General features: G+C 35.7%; 1 long non-coding RNA gene across 1 annotated transcript in view; it reads right to left on the bottom strand.

The window, feature by feature from the left end:
* Positions 1 to 17,494, bottom strand: part of LOC146432303 (uncharacterized) — a 29,288-nt gene extending 11,794 nt beyond the window's left edge. The window contains exons 1-2 of the long non-coding RNA XR_014854411.1: positions 17,422 to 17,494; positions 17,044 to 17,309 (exon numbers count right to left, since the gene is read on the bottom strand). This is a non-coding gene — a long non-coding RNA (uncharacterized LOC146432303). The remainder of the gene's footprint in view (positions 1 to 17,043; positions 17,310 to 17,421) is intronic.
* Positions 17,495 to 20,569: the final 3,075 nt, after the last annotated feature.

The raw sequence follows: 20,569 nt of genomic DNA, 5'->3' as shown, positions 1-20,569 counted from the left end.
AACAATCTTAAAAATCAAGCAAGAGTTTAGATTTTTTCTAGATTGTTGATAACACAAGATCATATGAGTGTTTCTGCTTGATGTTTAACACTAGAGAACTTCAAATACTGCAAAAGATAGTTGTACACATGAGCAGGGGAAATGTATTATCGTGACAGGATGGGAAGCAAATCTCACAGCTGTGAAAAGACAGGTGCCAGGATATCTCTGCACGTAAGAGAAGCCAAGCAGGTGATAACATCAAGCCTTACTATCACCCAGCCTACAGTGTGTCATACTGGAATATCTGGTGCTGTGTGACACTTCTTCTCAGGAGTGATGTCTTAAAATTGGAGTTCTCAAGCCTCCACTGCAGTTGGCACTGTAGCTGATTGACTAATTTATTAACACTAATAGCACACTAATAGAGATTGGTGAGGAAGAGCCTTGGTGACATTTACACTGACACACTGTGCCCAAGGACACCCTGGGAACAGGAAGAGGTAAAAATCTGAATTCACAGGCATGAAAAACAGAGGTGTTCTTACCATTGTTCAACTAAATCTATGAGCCATTGACCATCTGATGTTTTTAGAAAGAATAAGCCATTTACTATCTCTCCAGCCACACCAGGGAGGCTAGAGAAATAGTAACACTTCTGTATTAGTAGTATTTGTCTAGGAGGACTGAGTACTTGGAAACACTCATGCTGGGCTGCTACCACACACTCCTCAGTGCTGCAAGGGAACTACTGCCATCAACCACCATGGTGAATGTAAACCTGAACCCCAAACCAGCAGCCTCAGTCTGGATTAACTCATTTGACAAAGAAAAAAACCAAACAAAAAAAAAACCAAAAAAACAAACAAACAAACAAAAAAAACCAAACCAAAGCCATTTGGGAAAGCACAAGTCAAAATAAAAGTCTACCAAAAAAATCTATGAGGGTCAACAGATCAGAACATGCTGCTCTTTCATTTTCACAGCAATCACAGTTTGTGTGAAGCTGCCAGTATCCAGCATAAATAACATTTGGAAAAATTCAGAAGACAAATTGCCTCCTGCAATGTGACATCAAGGTGGTGTATGGAATTTTATATATATAATTTATATAAATTTTGTTTCCTCAAAACATATTTGAGGTACAGGCCAGATTGTATATAGGAGCTTTTTACTGAAAAGCAAAATCAACCTGAGCTTACGCACCAAATTATATCTAAATAAGACATTTTTGAGAAACAGTCATTTCTTAGTTACTACAAAAGCTACTGACAATAATTAACTTAGTACAGCATGTATAAACAAATACCATAGGTTGTTTTAAATTATAATCCTTCGACAAAAATATAGTTTCTGGAAAATTCATATGCAAAAATATTTCCAAATACTGGCAGAAGCTTCCTATAGGTGTTTCAAACTTTTAACTTTAAAGCTTCTAAACTTTCAAACTCAGCAAGAACAATTATCTCTAGCTGAAAGTTCTTTTCTATACAACTAACATCTATTTTGTTCATTTTGAGTAAAAAAAAAAAAAACAGGCCAAAAAGATTGCAACATTTTTGTTTCCTATATTTATTTTTCTGCTTTTAACACTATTTTAACTCTATAAAACAAAATTAGGTTTTGCTTAGCAGTGTTTGCAAGCATGCACACTGAAAAAAACATTTTGGTTTTCATCAGCTCTAAACTTTTTTCATCAAAAAAACTAATAAAGAAATAAGTGAATAAGAAATTACCACAGTTAGCTTTCCTTTCAAAGCAAACCCTAAACTGCTTAATAAAAAGTATTTTCAACATTTTCAGTTATGTACAGATAATATTTCAAAACATTTCCTATGCAAGATCACCTTTTGACATAACATCTAAGAAAAAAAACTCTCTCTCTAGACATTTTTCTCTTTACATTTCATCCTGACCTTGAAATAATCTGAATAAATTTGATGTGGATCAAATGTGTACTAAAATAACCCATTTATAAAGAGGAAGCTACATAGCCATAGAAATATTTATAAATAGATGGTGCATATAGAAATACAAAAACTGATTTTGCAGAAAAAGCATGATTTTAAGAGATCTGCAGCTGTTCTCAACCTTTAGCATTGCTTATGTGAGCCAAGAGATTTTTGTCTAGTACTGAAGCTAAATTAACTTCATGGCTTGGTTTTTATCCCCTTGAGTAAACCCCAAATGTACACAGTACCAGGCAAAAACCTTACCCTCAATTTCATTTTCCCAAAATTGAAATGCTTTAAAAAATAAGCATAAATGTATTTCAAAATCCAATTGCTTTGGCCCTAAATCTATCTTTTCTTGGCAGAGTGCAGTTGTTTTTAATCTGAATGCTAATATTTTGCAATGTGGCATCAGATATAAAATACTAATTTCTATTGTGCCAGAGATCTATAGTTTTTCAGTACTAGTCAATAAATAAATAATTAGAGTAGTGCATTTCTGAACAGAGGGATGTTATTTAAACTATAAAATAATACTGCAAATTATTCTGTAGTTGATACATACCAAAGTGTCTAGAGCAGAACAACTGAATTAATTAAAACCGTCTCAATCAGAGGGGAAGCAGAGTAGAAGAAGGAGCTGTGTGATTTTAGACCAATCTGTTAAATACATGTAAGGTACAGAGATGCAAAGGTTATATTGAAGGAGGATAAATTTAATGAAATTCTGAAGCAAGAATTTAAGTAAAAGTATCTTGAAAACCTGAAAATTGGAAGCATTTGCAGACTAGGAGCTTCAGTTCCAACTTTTATTCCTGCCAGCATACCTTGCAGTAAGTAGGAAAAAAATTTAACTTGTTCAACTATTATGTGAAATATATTATTTATAAAGTTTGTCTATTTTTTTATATGCAGACATAGGCAGAATTCCTGACCGGACTTTTTTGGAAGGACTATAAAACAAGCTGTAGTATTAATTCTTGGATGTTGTATTTTTTTCTTAAATATATTGGATTGTTTTTCATTTATCAGAAGTAACCTAACACTCACATGCATCAGGCTAATAAGCCTTATGTAGTCATAACTCATATTACAAACTGTGGGAACTAAAGGAATTTTCCCAATTATATATCAGGGGAAAATTTTTAAGGAATTAAAAAACTTAGCTGGGAAAAAAATACACATTTGACAGTTTTTCAGCCAATAGTTTTCTCTGCATCCTTCAGGTTTTTAAATCTAATGGAAAAACTCTTTACAAGGAGATAGCTGAACTATCATATGAAGGAATGGATATACTACTACTTGGAGAAAGCTTTTTTCCTTTAAAAATACACATTTTTCCTTCTTTCACCAGTGTAAATATGGTATTCCCAAATACACTCTTAGTCATCAGCTGGGTACTTCCCCACTTACTGGGCAGGTGCATTTGCTGCTCATAAAGATTTCCACCCCACCTTCCACTGAACTAGTTTTGTCCAAATAGTTTCATTTTTCCAAGCTGAAGCCTTCATTTTCTATCAGTCTGAGTCTAATACCTTCTCTGGTGTTATTTACCCCTGTACATCTGAGTTAGCACAGTCTCCATGAGATATTCCATGGATCTGCCACACCACAGCAAGGTTTTGGATAAAGTAAAGAGACTCCTTTCTGCTGATCCCAACCCCTGCCTTGCCTTCCCAAGAAGAGGACATGACTCTCACCAGTTCACAGAATGACCTGGGAAGGGAAGTTGTGGCTGAGGGAAGGATAAAGCTGAAATTATAAGAGTTACATGACTCTCCTGTGTCCATCCATGCAGCAAAGGAAAGGTGTGAGCTCAGGTGTGCAACAGAGAGAACACACAGATTGCTGTGGGGATGAGGAATACCAGCCTTGTGCCTCATGAAGAGGGCAGGGCCAAAGGCTGTGTTAAATAGGGATGTTACAGCGTGGGAACAGGAGGTTAGCACAACCTGGCCCTTCCCTCAACATCTGCAACCATAACGACTGAAGAATCTGCTGAAGAGGGCAGGGTGGGGTTGAGAAATGAAGAGTAGCTCTGAAACATTTAAACATTTTACAGTGCTGCTACAGCCAAACACCTGCTTTCTCCAAAACTAGGGCTAGTTTCTGCAATTTCTATGGGTAGCATTTGTGAAGCTTTAAGGAATGGCTATTATGAACCAATAGTAATTTTAATACCAGAATATACATATTTTCCTATTCTAAGTATTATACTTGAATTTTTCCATTTCTGTAGTCTTTATTTTGCTATGTAGGGATTGGCAGTATACTTTATAATATAGCTACTAAGATAGTAGTAGCTTACTATATGTATTTTATATGAAGTTTTACAGAGCAGAAGCTTATTTATTTCACATCCTTTTACTGTAGATTTTTACTTTAATATTGGGATTTGGTTTGAAAAAATTAATGATATTGTAAGCCCAAGTAGCTGACCAAGGATTACTGAGCACAGAAAGAATAATATTATCATTTCGGTGCAGGATCATAACTGAACAGGAAAAATCTCTGGAAGTTTTAAAGTCTGTCTAACACTATAACCATGAATTCACTAGAAAATTCATCTTCCTTCACTCCATCTGTAGAATGTGCACAGGGAAACCGTTTTTTCAGTGGTATTTTTATATAAAAAGCCTTGCCAGTTTTCATAACAAAAGAAGTTAGCTTAACTTTCCTTTGAGTTCTATTTCTTATTGTGATATATATATACATATTCAGTATCTGGTTTAGCTTTAATTCAATCATACAGCAGAACACCAATAATATCTGGAGCCCTACTTACCTCCCTGTTTTCTCTCTGCACAGTACTACTGCATTTCATATTTAGTTTGCTGATCACATGTTTAAACATCTGATTTACTTGAGCCTGAAAAGCAGTACAAAAATATCTGGATTGGTGAAAAGCTAGTCTTTTCTAGCTCCCTCTCCCACCATTGAGGAATAGCTGCTATTTTCTTGATGGTTGGCTTATTTTTCCTTCAACATATCAGACACAGAGGATCAGGGACAAGATAGAGTACAGCTCTTGTCAGGTGTTTTGTAAGGGAGTTGGATTTCCATGTCAATGGGAAGATGAAATTTTAAATAGAGGGAGCTTTAATTTATATGGGAATAACATTTTTCATTGTTTTAGCTCCTATACCCAAGTAGTTTCTCAGTTTATTCACACAATTCTCAGAGTTACACAAAGCAGCAGCACCAACCACTTGGGGCATAAAAGCTGAGGAACACAATAGTCCTTGGGGAAAATTGATCTGGAAAGTTAAGGGATGTAATGAACTTCTACATGAAGAGGTGGCACTATTCTCCCTGATTGATTCAGTTATCTCTTTGCTACTTGTCAATAAAAGCAGGTATTGAGTAAAGCAACTGCTTTATTTTATATAATTTATTTCTTTATCATTCAGTCTGTTTGGATGTGCACTGTGTAGCACATAATATGCTTTTCATTTCCATTCATAATTGCCTGCAGTATATGTCAGCCTAAGCTGAAGTTCTCCATATATATCTCTGCTAACAATAAAGTCATTGTTTATATAGAAAATTGAGGACATGAAACAAAAACATAATCAAAGCTAAAAAAAGAAGACAAATAAAGCACCAGTACTGCAAAATGGAGTGGAGTGTAAAAGCAATCAAGCAAAATAAAGGTGGAAAATAAAAAGAACATTGCAACAACACTTGAGATAAATTATGATATTTCTAAGAACAAAGAAACCAGAGGTTATTACAGGAAACAGTATGACTTCTGATGCATGGATATTCTGGTGGCTGAAGAAGTAAACATACAGTAGACACTGCTTCCAGAAAATTACATGAATCATTCTGTGAAGAATGAAATCTGCAGGAAATGCGGAGCATTGCAAAAATTGCACATCTGAAGATACAAAAATGACAACATCAGAAGGCTTCTGAAAAATAATACTTCTCAATCTTGGAATGATTTAATTTTTAAGTGGCAAGACACAGAAGAAACAAGAAGAAATATCTTTGAAAGCAAAATGACAGGTAGCAATTTCTGGCAGATAACATCTCTCAATTACTCCATGCTTGTATAAAGTACTTCAGTTACTTAATAAAGGTTTATTTTTATATAAATAAAAACAAAACCACTAACACAACAGTTTATATATGCAAAATACTGTAGAATCCATAAAGAAAATAGATATTAGACTACCAAGATGAAACTCAAGTTCTCAGATCAATCCCTGAGTCAGTGGCAGAAACTAAGAATTCAAGGAGTGGTCATTTCCTCCAGTCAGTGAATGTTAGCCTTCTCCATATGGTACTATTATCTTGCAACAAAGGAAATGTAATATCTTGGTATAAAGCATTGAAAGGAATTGCAATCCAGAGTTGCAATTTCCAAGTTAATATCCTATGCTATAAAATTGGTGGGCATTTCAGACTTGTATTCATAATAAGCAACTTGAACTGGTAGAAAATGTGGGCAGGCTTGAATGCTTACCCCAAAACCTGAAGGTAAACCTGTAATTTACCTATGCTGAGACTCTCATATAAACCATGCTGCCTGAACAGAGGAGACTCTAAAGTGAAAAATAAGTACATTTTTATATATAACTTCAGCTTTTACGCTGCATTTTTTCTTCAGCTGGTTTCTTTTACCACCTACATCTTTAATGACAATTGACAGTTAAGACATTTTATGATCTTGATTCTCATTTTTATAATGGACTTCTTGAGAAAAAAAACCCCTTGGTTTGGGACAACCTGACTTGCCAGAGCATGACAGTGCCAATGTTTGAGTCAAGCATGCCAACATGTGATTTATGTAATGTTTTTACCACTCAAGAGAACACTCTTCATACTTTCAGGCAAGACAGCAATTAAAGATTGCCGTCTGTCTCTAGAAACTGAAAGATTCCTGCTTTTGTGACCATCATTTTCTGCTGCTGACTGACTCAGTACCTATCTCACAATTTGAATGCAGGAATTTCTGAATCACATGTCAAGAATTTACTTCCCTCCTATATTCCTGCAACTTCACTGTAAACTATCTTACAGGCAAAAATGTTAGATTAATGCCACTTTTCTTGGGATTTAGATATTAGCTATTCACAGATATCACTAAAATTAATTTTTCATTGCTACATCAGGATATTTCCTGAATAAACTTTCATCCCATCTTATGATTGTATTCAGACCTAGAAATCACCTTGTTGCAGAACATATGCACCTCCTTGCATATCTAGGGCCTTAAAAAAGACAGAAATTCACCCTTTTTATTGCTTTGATTCTTCAATGTTACTTCACTTGAGACACCTAGAGCCAAAACAAATCAATGCCACTCTCTCTTCATCAGGCCCTTTCTTTGGCTTCAGTTTGACCATAATCAAGATGTTGCTATTAATTACACAAAACTATGATTAGAAACTGACATGCCTTGAAGTGCTCAAATATTTATAAAACTCTAGAGCAAAAGACAGACACAATATTTGCCTTCTGTACAGGCAGTGGAAATATGCACAGAGAACAGTCCAAGATCACTAGTGATCTGAAAAGTAATACATTTTGTTTGTCTGTATTTTCTAAAAAAAAAAAAACTATTGTGTTATGTTAAATACCCTGAGGGCTTAGAGTAAAACGTGACTGGAATGAATATAAAGAAAAAACTTTCTGTCTCATTAGATGATCTGAGTTTCAAAATCTGTTCTAAAAGTGTTGTAAAGTGTGTAGTGTTGTAGATTAATGCACTGAATACATTTCCACAGTGCTTGATGTGTTTCATAAAAGGTCCATTTCAGAAGTGTGCTGTATTATAGGTGAACAGTCGCAGTAAATAATCTTGTTACAGAAACCTAAGCAATTTTTACAAGGCGTATTTCTGGCTGACTGAACAATTTATTCTCCAGATGTCACATTGTATTTTTCCAATATAAAATGAAACAGCTTTTTTTTTTTTCTTTTTTCTTTTTTTTAAGGCGGACTCTTTTGTTTGGTGAGACTGGATCAAAGGTACTTCCTTAAATAGAAAAATCTAGTATTAAAACCCATTGCAGTATAAAATTTACACTATATGTGATTACTATATGTAATTTATCATTTTACTTGATTTAGTGGGATAAAAGACCACACCAAAGGGTGAACACTATTGAGGATAGCTGTGTATGTTTTAAAAATAGGAATCATTAGTTCTCAAACCGATCATCTCTGTTGATCCTGAAGGCTGCAGGCATCTTGACTAGATCTATGTATAGTTAAAACTGTGTCACTTCAGATGTTACCCACTAATAAACCCATATGTCACATTATAGGCCCTGGAAGATTACATGATAATGTGATATAATAAGAACTGCTTCTCTGGAAGGCAAGGGCAATTAAAAACATTTTCACTAGGCAGACATCATCAGTAGAGATAAACAAGGTAATTTTCCAGCATATATTTTCTTGGCTTCAGAAAAGAAATACTTTCACAGGAAGCTCTCTCCCAGGAAAATTGACAGCCTATCAGCAACCTATTTTAATGATGAAAAAAATAGAAAAATAATCCTATGCACTAGCACATATCACACATTTCTATTTTCTCATCCTGTTTTCTTGATTATACAAACAGAAAATTAGCATCAAAGGATAAATTTCTTTAAAATATTCCCCAGTTTACTCTTCATTGTTTTTTAATCATTTTTCTGTTTCTCTTTCTACCCACCAAGCTGTGTATTCATAGAAACCTATATAAGAATGCCAAACAGTCAAATCTACAAGTTTCTGTCTATTAGTATGTAGGTGGTTACCTAAATCCAATTTCACCAAAATTTTAGGGTACTGATTTTGCCAGTGAGTGATTTGTTTGATTGGAGGCCTAACTCCCTATTCCATATTTAGGTTTTTGAGAGATATGGACCTCACAGCTATGAATTTTAGATGGTGTTGAGCATATAGCATAGGATTGCTCTGGATTATTATCTCCAGTGAGGGAAACTCCACAGCCTCTCTGGACAATCTGTTCCAGTGCTTGGTCACTGCACAGTAAAGTTCTTCATAATTCAGTGGAACTTCCCACTCAAGAGTTTGTGCCTGTTGCTTCTTGTTCTATTGCTTGGCATCACAAAGAAGAGCCTGGCTCCATCCTCCTATATCAGATTAGCAAGATGGCCTCTAAAATTATCCAGAAATATATTTAAAACTAGGAAAATTTGTAATGCAACTTCAGTATAGCATTTGAAGAAGGGATTTTTGCTTAATTTCACTCTCACAACATGGGGGTTTTTCCCATTGTCATTTGAATTCCTGCTCCTGCTTCTCATCTGACAACAGAGGTCAGAAAAATTGAGCTAATCTATGCAATATGGAGAGGATATTTATTTGAGAACCAGAGTGTTGATCACAGTAGCTATTGCTGGCCAGGGAGTGCAAGGGCCAATGTACAATGACAATGGTTCACTAACTCCTCAGCTTCTCATTCACTTCCAGGGTCCATTAGCAGGCTTTGGAATTTGATTCAAGACCATTATTTTTGAGGCTGAATCAGGATAATTGGCCTGGTCTTTCTTCTTGCATGAGAGCTGGAAGGTCTCTGACATTCCTCTTATTAAGGTGATAACCTGCCAAAGCCATGAATGTGCTGTGCTATCTCCAGTCTTGACAGACAGTGCCCTCTGTCCTACAGTGGGCTTGCATTAGAGTTCCCCTTCAAAAGTCCAAGGGAGATGAAGGAGAAAATTATTTTAAGGCTTTTCTATACATTACCCAGTATATATACATCTATATATAGAGAGAGAGATATTGATAAGCACCATGAAGAGTCCTCCCATTGCTATGAAGTTATAAATGCCTACAGAATAGCTATTTTGACTTTTGCTTTGTACCTAAGTTCAAATGGATTTCGATGAGTTTCCTCACACAGAACTGACCCATTTCATGATCAGGTGAAGGTAAAACAGTGTCTTCTGGACTTTTGCTGGTTAGGTCTTTAGTATGAACATCAGCAGCAGCTGTATGGCTTTGTATTCCCTCTGGCTGGTACATACCACAGCTATTTAATGCACCAGATACAGTTACTTGGGTTGGAATCCTTTTTCCAGGGATGTGCTGTTCCTACCCTGAGAACAGCACAGCTGAAGCACACCTTGGGCAGAGGTTTGTGGTACAGGAAAGGAAGAGCTGGACCCTGTGAATCATGACCTGAGATGGAGCTTTGAAAGTCATGGCAGGTGCCAGAAACCGAGGAGTTACACGGTAATGGACCAGATATCCTAACACTTCCAAAAGCACAAGCCAATGAAATTAAACATTCTTATCCTTAAAATAAGCTCTCTGGGTTGTTTTTGCATGCCTTTCCTTCTTCCTTGCTTTGGAAGAGGTGTGGAAAAGAAGGCAGACCTGTGATGTGCTACTCAGCAGCAGATGGCATGGGAGCCAAAAAGAGCAGCATTATTCATTTGAGAGATCCAGGGACAAATATGGTGGTCTCACGTTAAAACTTCTCCCCCTCTGCTTCCAGGTTTGGAATGCATGAAAATCAACCTGAGGCTCCCTCACTTCCCCCTTTCAGAAGCCCAAGAAAGTGTCTGGTCCAGAAGGAACACATTCCATCACCCCTGCCATGTCCTACTGGAGAAACGAATGTGCCAATGTAAGGTAGATTATGCCAGTAAGGCTGGGAGCATGAGGAGCAGGTAAACAGAATCAGGTTTTTAAAACTCTAACACAATATCTTCTTGTCTTAAAAGTCTGCAGTGAGCAATTACTGAAACACAAATCAAGACCATAACATAATGTATAATGGCAAAAGCACTGAAACATACTTATTAATTAGTATTTCTGATACAATTCTTAAGGTATTGGTGAGCTTATAAAATAAGAGGAAGTTTCAAATTGAGGCAAATTGGAAGGGAATCCTTTCACAAAAATGCTTTTAATTGGCCATCATTTCCTGTGTTTCTGTTTTCTCCAACTACAGTCACTTGTGTCCCTGCTAACTGCCTCCCACACAGTCCAGACTTTTTTCCCCTCATCCTACAATGAAGCAATAACACTGTGCTCATCAACTATCCTATTACCATAGAAATGATAGCAACATCACAAATTCAGCAGCCTGATTCTTTGACAGGGTTGATTAGGAATAGAATATGAGCTGGAGAAAAGCTGAACCCTTGATTAAACACAAATAGCTCTTATAATGAACAGATATGGGAATAAAATGTACTTAAAATCATGTACAAAAGAAGCATCTTCATATTCTACATGAGAAGGATTTTTGGCACTTTTTTTTATTTTTTTGAATTGTTTAGAATTGTTTGCAGAGTTCCCTAACTTCTTTTTAAATCACACATATACACACAATTAGTAATCATATTGCTCCGGAATTCACTGAAAAATCAGTGCAAGTACAGCTTGCAAAACACTATTTAGGACTTCACATTTCTTCCACAATAAATATATTTAGCATTGCAAACACACTACAGCCAGGTATACACAGCCACACAAACACAGCTAAAGCTGTAGGTTTATTATTTTCAATCAGATCTACTTGGATTCAAAGGGTGTGTTATTTAGGGGCCTTTCTGGTAAGTTCTGACTATTCTCTTAATAAAACCACCTCCCACAGGCTGCTCTGCATCTTGCCCCAGTCCCAGAAAACCACTTTTCCCTACACCCAATGAAGGCCTTGGCTCAGTAGGAGCACTGACCCTTTCCTCTCCCACTGCTTCAATACCTTAATGAATGAATCAGAGCTAGATACTTTATTGTCTTTTGAATCAAAACCTGTATTGAAGCCCACAGCCACTAAAGTTGGAAAAGGATTATTTTTGTCATTCAAACCATTCAACCCAAAAGAAGAAATACCGTATATGAAAATAGAAAAGTGTTCTAACAGTTCATTTTTCAAGAAACTGTCTTTTCATTTTGAGTTCTCACACTAAACGTAAGTGCTAAATCCTCAATTCATATTTTACTTGGAGACTTGACAACTCCGACTTCAACCAGTTTGTTTTACCAGTAAAAGTGTACAGTAGGGTGTGCATACCCATTGCAGGCCATCTCTATTCTGGGGCCTGCTGCAGTGTTTCTTCTACTTCAGACTATTTAGTCAATGCCATTAATCAAAATCCTATAGCAGAAAATGCATGCATAAGTCCTACACATTTATTGCCATGGCAACAATTCAGGCTCTTGTTCATATGTCAAGCTACATCAGTGGAGATAAATTCTATTGTTTTCACACTGACAGTTCTCTCTGTGTTGGACTTAATCCATAGAAAAATATAGCTTTACCTCTTATTAAAATAAAACACAGACCACCCAACTCTCCAAATTCTCATTCTTCACATCATATAAGTAAACAACCTGAATAGTTATAAAATTGTAGCTTGATATTCAGGTTTATGATAGTAATTAAAGTGTAAAAAATGGCCCAGTCCTCATGATATTGTCTTAATCTGTGGGATTGGTTAGGAATGTAATTCTTCATGAAAAGATGAGATCATTTCTGTGAAGCCAAATATCTGCTGATACCAGAGCACTGCATTCTTGAATTAGATTGCAGTATTTTAAAATACATGCCTTTAAGCTTTAAGTGAAGTTGATGTAGTTCATTTTCCAACTTAGCTGTAATACTCTAGTTTTTATAGCATAAAAATTAATGATTAATGCATAATATCCTCAGAAAGATTTTATATTTCACTCAGCTCATCATGCAATATATTGTCATATAGGTGACTCACAAGTGCAAAAGAAAGATAAGAATCATTTTTCATGCATAAGGCTCTTTAGATTTACTTGTGCATGTTCTATCATGAGGAATTTTTAATGTCTGATATAATTTTATATGATTGTACTGTGTGCTAGAACACAGTTTTGATTCCTATTTCCATAGACACAGTATGTTTCTCATTATCACAGACTAATGAGAAACCAGTCTTTTTATTAATAAAATACTTCTAATGTTTCATCCTCTCATTATTCCCTGTGTACAGAGCATCACGCTCCCTGGAAAGGCAGAAGCCTCACATCACCACCGGAGACACATCCTTTTCAATCTGACCCTTTTCCACTTCCTCATGCAGATTTAAGTCCCTGCTTTTCCAGCATGCTTCATATTGACAAAGCCTATTACTGTGATATACTACACTGGAGTTCATTTCAACTAATATCCACAGCTACATCTGTTACTGTCAGTGCCCAATCCAAGTTCCTGCCTCAATGAAGATGAAGACAACCATTATTATTTACTTATTGTCACGCCATGTTATGCCAGTATCAGAAACTGCTTCACATACACACCGTGTGTGACTTGCATCAAATATATATATTTTTAAATGGGGGCCTTTGTGTAATTTGTAAATATCCTGTGAACTTCATTCATATTAATGAAGCAGCGTTTGCACTTTACTGGCATTTTTATGCAAATGGCAGTAACTCTTTGTGTGCCATGACTCTGTACGTGACACAGGCCACAGCTCCTGAGGAAGGACTCTAATTTCCTTGGAGGAGTAGCACAGGACAGAATATGACTTTTCCCACCACCTAAAAGAGAGAACCAGGCATTCTGAAGAGGTTAAGCACAGAATATGTCCAATAATTTGAATCTTGCCATGTTCTTAAGAAGAACTAACAAAATATGTTTCAGGGTCTGAGCAATTCAGAGCAAAATCTCTTTTCTGAACTCCAACAAGTAATGCTTTACCATTCTTTTCCTCGCACCAATTAAAATCCTCATGTTCCTCATTGCTCCTAAATCAGACACACACTAGTTTCAATAAAATATATTTTTAAATAGCAATATTTGAAGCAGAACAAAAGCAGCCTTTTTCCATACGCATGAATTACACATCAAAATAAAATTTTAGTTCCCAGTTTAGCACTGCCCTCTGGTGATACATATCTTGGATATGTTTGTGACCCATTTCATCTCAGTGTACCAGGCCCAGATGAGGACAAGAGCTAAAATAAAATCTAGGCATTTAAATCTAAGACAAGAATTCCTTCATCTGCTAACACCTCACCCTATACTTCTGCCCACTACATTCCCCAGCCTGCAGCTTGCTTTGTGCAAGGGCAGAATTCCAGCCATCTTGGATGGGGTCTGCTAAAATCCTACAGATTTGTCCTGTGATCCCCTTGAGGAGTCCCTCACACAGGACTGGGTTCTCAGCTTTCCAACATACATTTGCAGCACAGACAATCTCAGCCACGCTTTATCTTTCAAAGACTTCAGTATCTACTTTCAAACAAGTGTTTTAAGCCATAAATCTGTCTCTAGGTGATTGTATCTGAGTTGCAGGGAGTCATCCTAATCCCCACAGGGCTGAAATTTATGAGCCCTGCTTTCAGCAGAGGTTTCCTGCAACATTCGCTGTCTGTTTATGTATCTCATTAGGAGGCACCCAGTTACCATACTATTGTTATGCAGCTCAGTGTTTCCTAACCTCTTAAAATCCATTAGGCTGGGGGTTTTTTTGAGACTTGTACCATGATGGCTTTTACTTACAATTGCATAAAGCTAGGTTAATTTCCAATATTCATTTATTATTATCAAAGGATATAAATCTCCAGTCCTAACCTAGAGCCCTGAAAAGCATTAGTCCATTGTTCCTATCATGAGACTAATGAGCGATGCTCCACTCACAAATGGATATTTTGTGTATCTGGAATGAAAGGTTGTATGGAAAAAATGTCTGCCACATATTTGTCATTTGGTGTTAGAATCCTTTTCAAGGCTCATTTAGGGAAGCTTTCAGGTGCTGAGCTGCTTTGAAAATCTGACCTTTCGTGTGGGTGGCTCCTGTTACTTTTGAAAATGCACCAATTAGAAATGATACAAAGTGATATTCTGAATACAATATTGTTGAAAGAACTGAGAAATGTAAGAGTCTTAACGAAATATTTTAAATATAGGAAGATTCTATAATATTTGGAGGGGTTTTTTTAACAAACCAATGAAAATGTGTGCATTTGAAATCTAGGTCATAGTTGTAGGTAAATAGAGAATGCCACGAATAAACAAACCTGATGTGTCTCCTATAATGATAATCAAAACAAAAAGCATGAACTTTCACTCCAAGTTCATTGTGCAATACTTCACATTATTAATCAGAATTATGTCACAGGATTATTACTTTGCTTAATAATGTGTTTAATGTAAATTTAATGTAAAAGATTCATGATAGAGGTAGTCAAAGCTCTATTAAAATCCTTATGCAAAGTTCAGCCACTGCATTAGTAGCTTTAGGCTAATAGCCTAATGTTAATTTGGATTCTAATCTTTTATTTTGCATGATATTTAATGTGTTTTTGTAATTAGATTTTTTTTAAACAAAGAAGAGAAAAAATCATATGGGTCAGAGTGCATGATTGTCATTAACTACAGAGCATTTCTGGGACATGTATAATCATAACACAACTTCTGCAATTAAATAGTGTCAATTATACTCCAGTCAACAACCTGTGTCTTATCCTGTAAGAGGAAAAACACATGACAATGAAGTGATAAACACCTGCAGCTGTTCACACATATTGCTCCCATTTAAAAGGTCCTTACCCTCATGGCTGGTCCAGAATATTAATTTACATATTCACTCCTAACTTGGGTTGAGACAAAAATGAATTGTATTAATACGCCTCTTATAAACTCACTTCACTCCACATGAGAGTTTGGTAATAATTATACAAAATAATTGTTCTGGGAGAAGCAATGATATGGAAAACTCCAGGAAAAAGGGCACAAGTCTAACCAACACAAGACTGGTGGACACAGCAAACCTCAGAAGCTATGGACAGAGAGAAAGGCCATAAAGAGATGCATCTCCTTTTATCAACTTCCTTCTAAATTTCCAATGGAACTGTACTAATCTTAAAACAGTGACCTAGAATAATAGAGCATTTTTTTTTTCTCATTTTCTTAAGCTTTCAATTGGTTTTCATTTAGATATACTACTATAAAGTAGAAATAAAAGTTTATTATCTAAAAATCATTCTTCAAATAGAGGCTTGATATCCTTCAATTAAGGTGAAAATAAAAAAGATTAATTCAAGCAGGATTTGTTTGCTCTTAATTAAATGGAGAATATGTACACATTGCTTAATTTTTATCTTGCCTTTTAGGCCATATGGCCGAATCTTGCTCTTGTCAGCAAATTTTAACAAATTTTCTCCTCTCAGAAGATCGTCCTACTAAAAATACTGAAGAATTATTTCAGTTAGGCTCTGTGATATATATCACGACCTAATCTGACACACCTTGAAAATGTATAGAGCTAAGAGTACAAAAACTAAAAAAGTTTCACTTCTGAAGAGCTCCAAAAGCATGTTCTTTTTTAAAAAAGAGAAAGCTACAGGAAAATTTCTAAAGTCATAGGCTCATGGGCTCTAAAAATTGTTTTCTTCTCATTAGGACATTGAAAATGATAATGTGACTGAAACAGGATTAGAAATCATCATTGTGGTCTAAGACCGACTGTATTCACAACTTGGTTTAGCTTACTGTATCTTAGTTTATCACTAATGAAAGGCACTGATTCTGTACATGCCATATGAAAATTAATTTGTGTTTGCCAAGTGCAGAGGTACTTTTGCAAAAAATGTCCATATAAATGCCTATAAATAAGACAAGTGCTTATCCTGCAACCCATTTGCTAAAAAAGAAAATAGATACAGAAAAAGAAAAAATAATCACTTGCATTTTTTTCTCAGGGACCACTAAAGGCAGCAGAGAGATAATGCATCACAAGACAATTTTCATTAAAACCCTAAGTTCTCTGCACACAAAACCCAAAAAAATGGGCTCTGTATCAGGAAACTATGAAGAAAATTGGAAAATAAACAACCCAAAGCCATTGGACCTAAGATGTTACATGAAATTCAAGCTGAATACCAGTGTTGGTGAAAGTTTGCTGCCAGACTGTCAAAGAACAGACACATGACAGCATAAAAATAATTCTAATGTGAAGCTTAGCAAACTTATTTGACTAGTCAGTCCCAAAATAATCATTATTATATTTTACCTCTTGTCCTGCTACCTGATGGCCACACTCTCTTTCAGCTGTAAATGGTTGGAAAAAGAAAGGGAGAGAAAAAGCTTCTGTAATACTTTGTCTCATTATGCAAAAGTCAAAAGTAATCACTTAGATCAGAAAGCCTCCAGCAGTACCTTGGGGGTGGAACAGCAGTCTTGGATATCTTCTTTTCCTCATTGCTTTTAAATTCCACAGTCACAGACCTATCTAGGTTTTCCCCACCTCAGACTGTCTTCTGCAGTCACTGTTTCTTTGCTGGTTGTAGAAACAAGATTCCCTCTTGTTTTGTTCCATGCAATCACAGTACTTCTGTTGTGCTGGGAATCATTTGAAATCCTAATGACTACTGGCAAAGTTCTCCTTTTAAAGAGCTCATGGGTTTTCTAGTGTTTTCTTTCACCTAGAATTAAAATTACACATTAGAAGCATTTTGTATTGTACCTACTTAATCATGTAATAAATCTAGTTAAATAAACATCACCCAAAAAACAATCTTTCAGATAAATACTTACCTAAAATCAAAACCTGAAAAAAGGCCAAAGGTTGGAATAGGGAAAAAAATATTCCAGAGCAAACTGTACAGTTCTACAGAAAACAGAATATAATGTAACTAAGTCAAGCAATACACTATTGATTCATTATATTGGAATCCATTAAAAATGTTCCATTGCAGTTTAAAACCATATAGTCATTAAATATCTTTGAAAACACACATTCTCTACTGTCATTATAAGATATTCTTGACAGCACATCATTTTTAATGGCACCATTATAAACAGGATTCCTAATGGCTCTGTTTAGTATGTAACAGAATTGGAAGTCAGTAATATACAGAATTGTATTCAACATAATCAGATAACAAAGAGCACTGAAGGAAAGATGAGTGCACAATTAATAGATGAATAATTATTTTGTGTAAAATGAAACGCATTTTAAATAGGGTGTCAAATAGGCATTATAATGGAAAAATGGAACAGTAGAATAGACTTGATACAGATTACTTACAAGTACAATGTGAACTACTGGTGCAGATATATGATCTAAACAGGAGATAGGAGAGGAAAGATTACGCCCAAGGCTAATTGCTGTGATAATGCTGATTTCCAATTGCAGCAAACTGTTATGTGCTTAAAGCAACTCCCCGATCCCATACATGTGCCTTAAAACAGGATTTCAACTTCGCCCTTGCTTTGTTTGTGGTCCCTTCTAATAACAGGACATTCAATGAAAAATTATTCGTTACTTGTTTTCCTTGAAGAGCATTGGGGTAATCAGTCTTCAAGTGTCATTAGTCCTCACCTTCACAGTGCAGAATTTGTGAATCTTCAAGACTTCAGGAACAATAAAGTTTATCTTTAGTCGGCTGTAGTTCAGGAAGTCAGGCATTTGAAATTAAAACCATGCCCTAATTCAGTACACTACAGGCAAGACAGATTTATATCAAATAAAAAGGAAAGGAGAATTTTCCCAGAGCAGCACTATCCCAGACTAACAGTGGTGTGAAGAAAGTAGGTCTCCTGACTAACCATAAAAACTAATGGGTCTATAGCAACACTGATCAGCACAAACAGAATACTCACTCCAGGTACCTTCTCCCTACAAGGCCTGGAAGTTCAGGAAAAATAATTAGTAACTGCAAACAAGGTTCTGCAATGAGTCTCTAACTGATTTCTCTTGTAACACAGACACATTAACATAAAGCCATTGGGCATTTTTCATTATTTCTTATGATGTATGGAAACATAAATTGATCTTCAGGAAGATCCTAATGAGCCAAACTTGTCAAAACTAAAAACCAAAATAAATATGTGTGAATGTGGACTCATGCATGCATATACAGATATCTCTTTGCACAGAATCTCCAGTGCTTGGGAGAAAGCCTAAGTAGAGATATTAAACTGGGTCACCACAAGTTTAATTTCTTTCATTATGCCATTTGTGGCAGTGCCATCCAAGAAGAGGAGGTGTCTATATACAGTAATAAGCCGTTCAAACTGACAAAATCTATTACATACCTCTGTATATGTAAAGAGCTGGCTTACAGCCATACTGAGAGAGTCAATTTAACAGTATACTTATCTACAAGTATTAATGGCTGCATATATTTGCATACTTGTGTGGTTTTCTGTGATCTGTTCTTACTCAATCAAAAATAAGGAAATAGGGACTTGCATACAGAGGATCACCTTAACTAGTACTATATCATGTTTCTCTGATCTTTCTAAAATATATAAGGTTCTAAAATATACAAGGTGAATGCTTAAAATTATTGTAACATGTTGGAGCATTTATGTTTTGGCATGTGATCATTAGGACTGATTTTCTTTTTGCCTTTTCTACCATTAGAAAACTACCTAAGTAACTAAAAATATATATTTTCCCCATTCACATTCCACACTAATTATGTAATAAAGCAACATACAGAAAAATATGTTAGACCTGAGACTAATGATGTGAATAACTACATAAAATTTCTTCTGTGTGAGTATTTTTCCCCAAAATATAGTCAGACATAGCTCCATAAGTTCTGTCTGCCATTGTGGTCTAACTTCCCAAACTTTTTCTTCACTTTGCCATATCAACCATAAATGTAAACTCTCCCTGAGTTTACTCTCCCATGTGGGAATCTCTGCATTCTCACTGGTGTTATTACTTTGCACTATTACTCAATGTCCTAAGAAAATGAAAAAGCCATTTTATATCTATAACTCAAACATTTTAAAAGCTTTTTTACCAATTTCTACGTTTCTTAAACTAATGCAAAAATATCTGTACATATAAAAACTTATTTTCTTTAGTAGCCTAACACTGTCAGTTCCACAAGGATTTTACCACTTTTACAGGATTTTACAAGGATTTTACAAGTGATAATAGGCAGCACATACTCTACCTCAGCTGAAATCTGGCACATGGGTGGGGGTACAGATCAGGCAGGAAAGTTTTAACAGTGGCATATTACAAGTAACAAGGACTCTGATAACCATGGAGACTGAGATGCAAGTGTTGAAGGGGTAGGGCGGCAACTCAGCCATGCTGTCCTGCTTCTGCCAGATAGGTCTGGTGCCATCTGAATAGCAAGGTGGCTCCAGACCAGTTCCTCAGAGGATATTGCTGACTGCATTCTCTTCAGTCTGAGCCAGGCCTGCAAGAGCAACACTCTGAACTGCTTAAATACCACAAGGTCAAGTATTAGGAAAGAAATCAGATCATAGAGGGTTCTAGTTTTACAATCTGTAAAAGTATAAATCTAGAAAAAATATACTTTAAAGTTTTTGATTCCTTGCTGTAAAAGGGGATTACTGTCCAGGGCTGCTCTAAGGAAACATTTAATCATGTGCATAAATGTTCCCACAACACAGTGATAATTTCCACAGAAAAGCCCCACAGAAATATATTTTGTCAAATTATATCAGACTTATATTTTTTTGTCAGAATTACTGTTTGTTGAAAGAGTCTGAAATAAATAATGTATAGGAAACATACTTATCTGATTGAAGATTTCATCATAACATATATATAAAAAATACACCCTCAATTTGAATAATCTAATTTTTGAATGCTTGACTTTTAAACCTTAATAGCACTTTTCTGTTATGTACCTTTGTTGCATGTACAAGATATAACAGAATGACCTTCATTCATAGCATCCTTGTAGTAGAA

This window comes from Lichenostomus cassidix, chromosome 11 (assembly GCF_008360975.1).
Source record: "Lichenostomus cassidix isolate B80296 chromosome 11, HeHo_3.0, whole genome shotgun sequence".
In the NCBI taxonomy this organism is placed as follows: Eukaryota; Metazoa; Chordata; class Aves; order Passeriformes; family Meliphagidae; genus Lichenostomus; species Lichenostomus cassidix.
The sequence above is the reverse complement of the archived record's forward strand: the minus strand, read 5'-3'. Positions and strand labels throughout refer to the sequence as shown.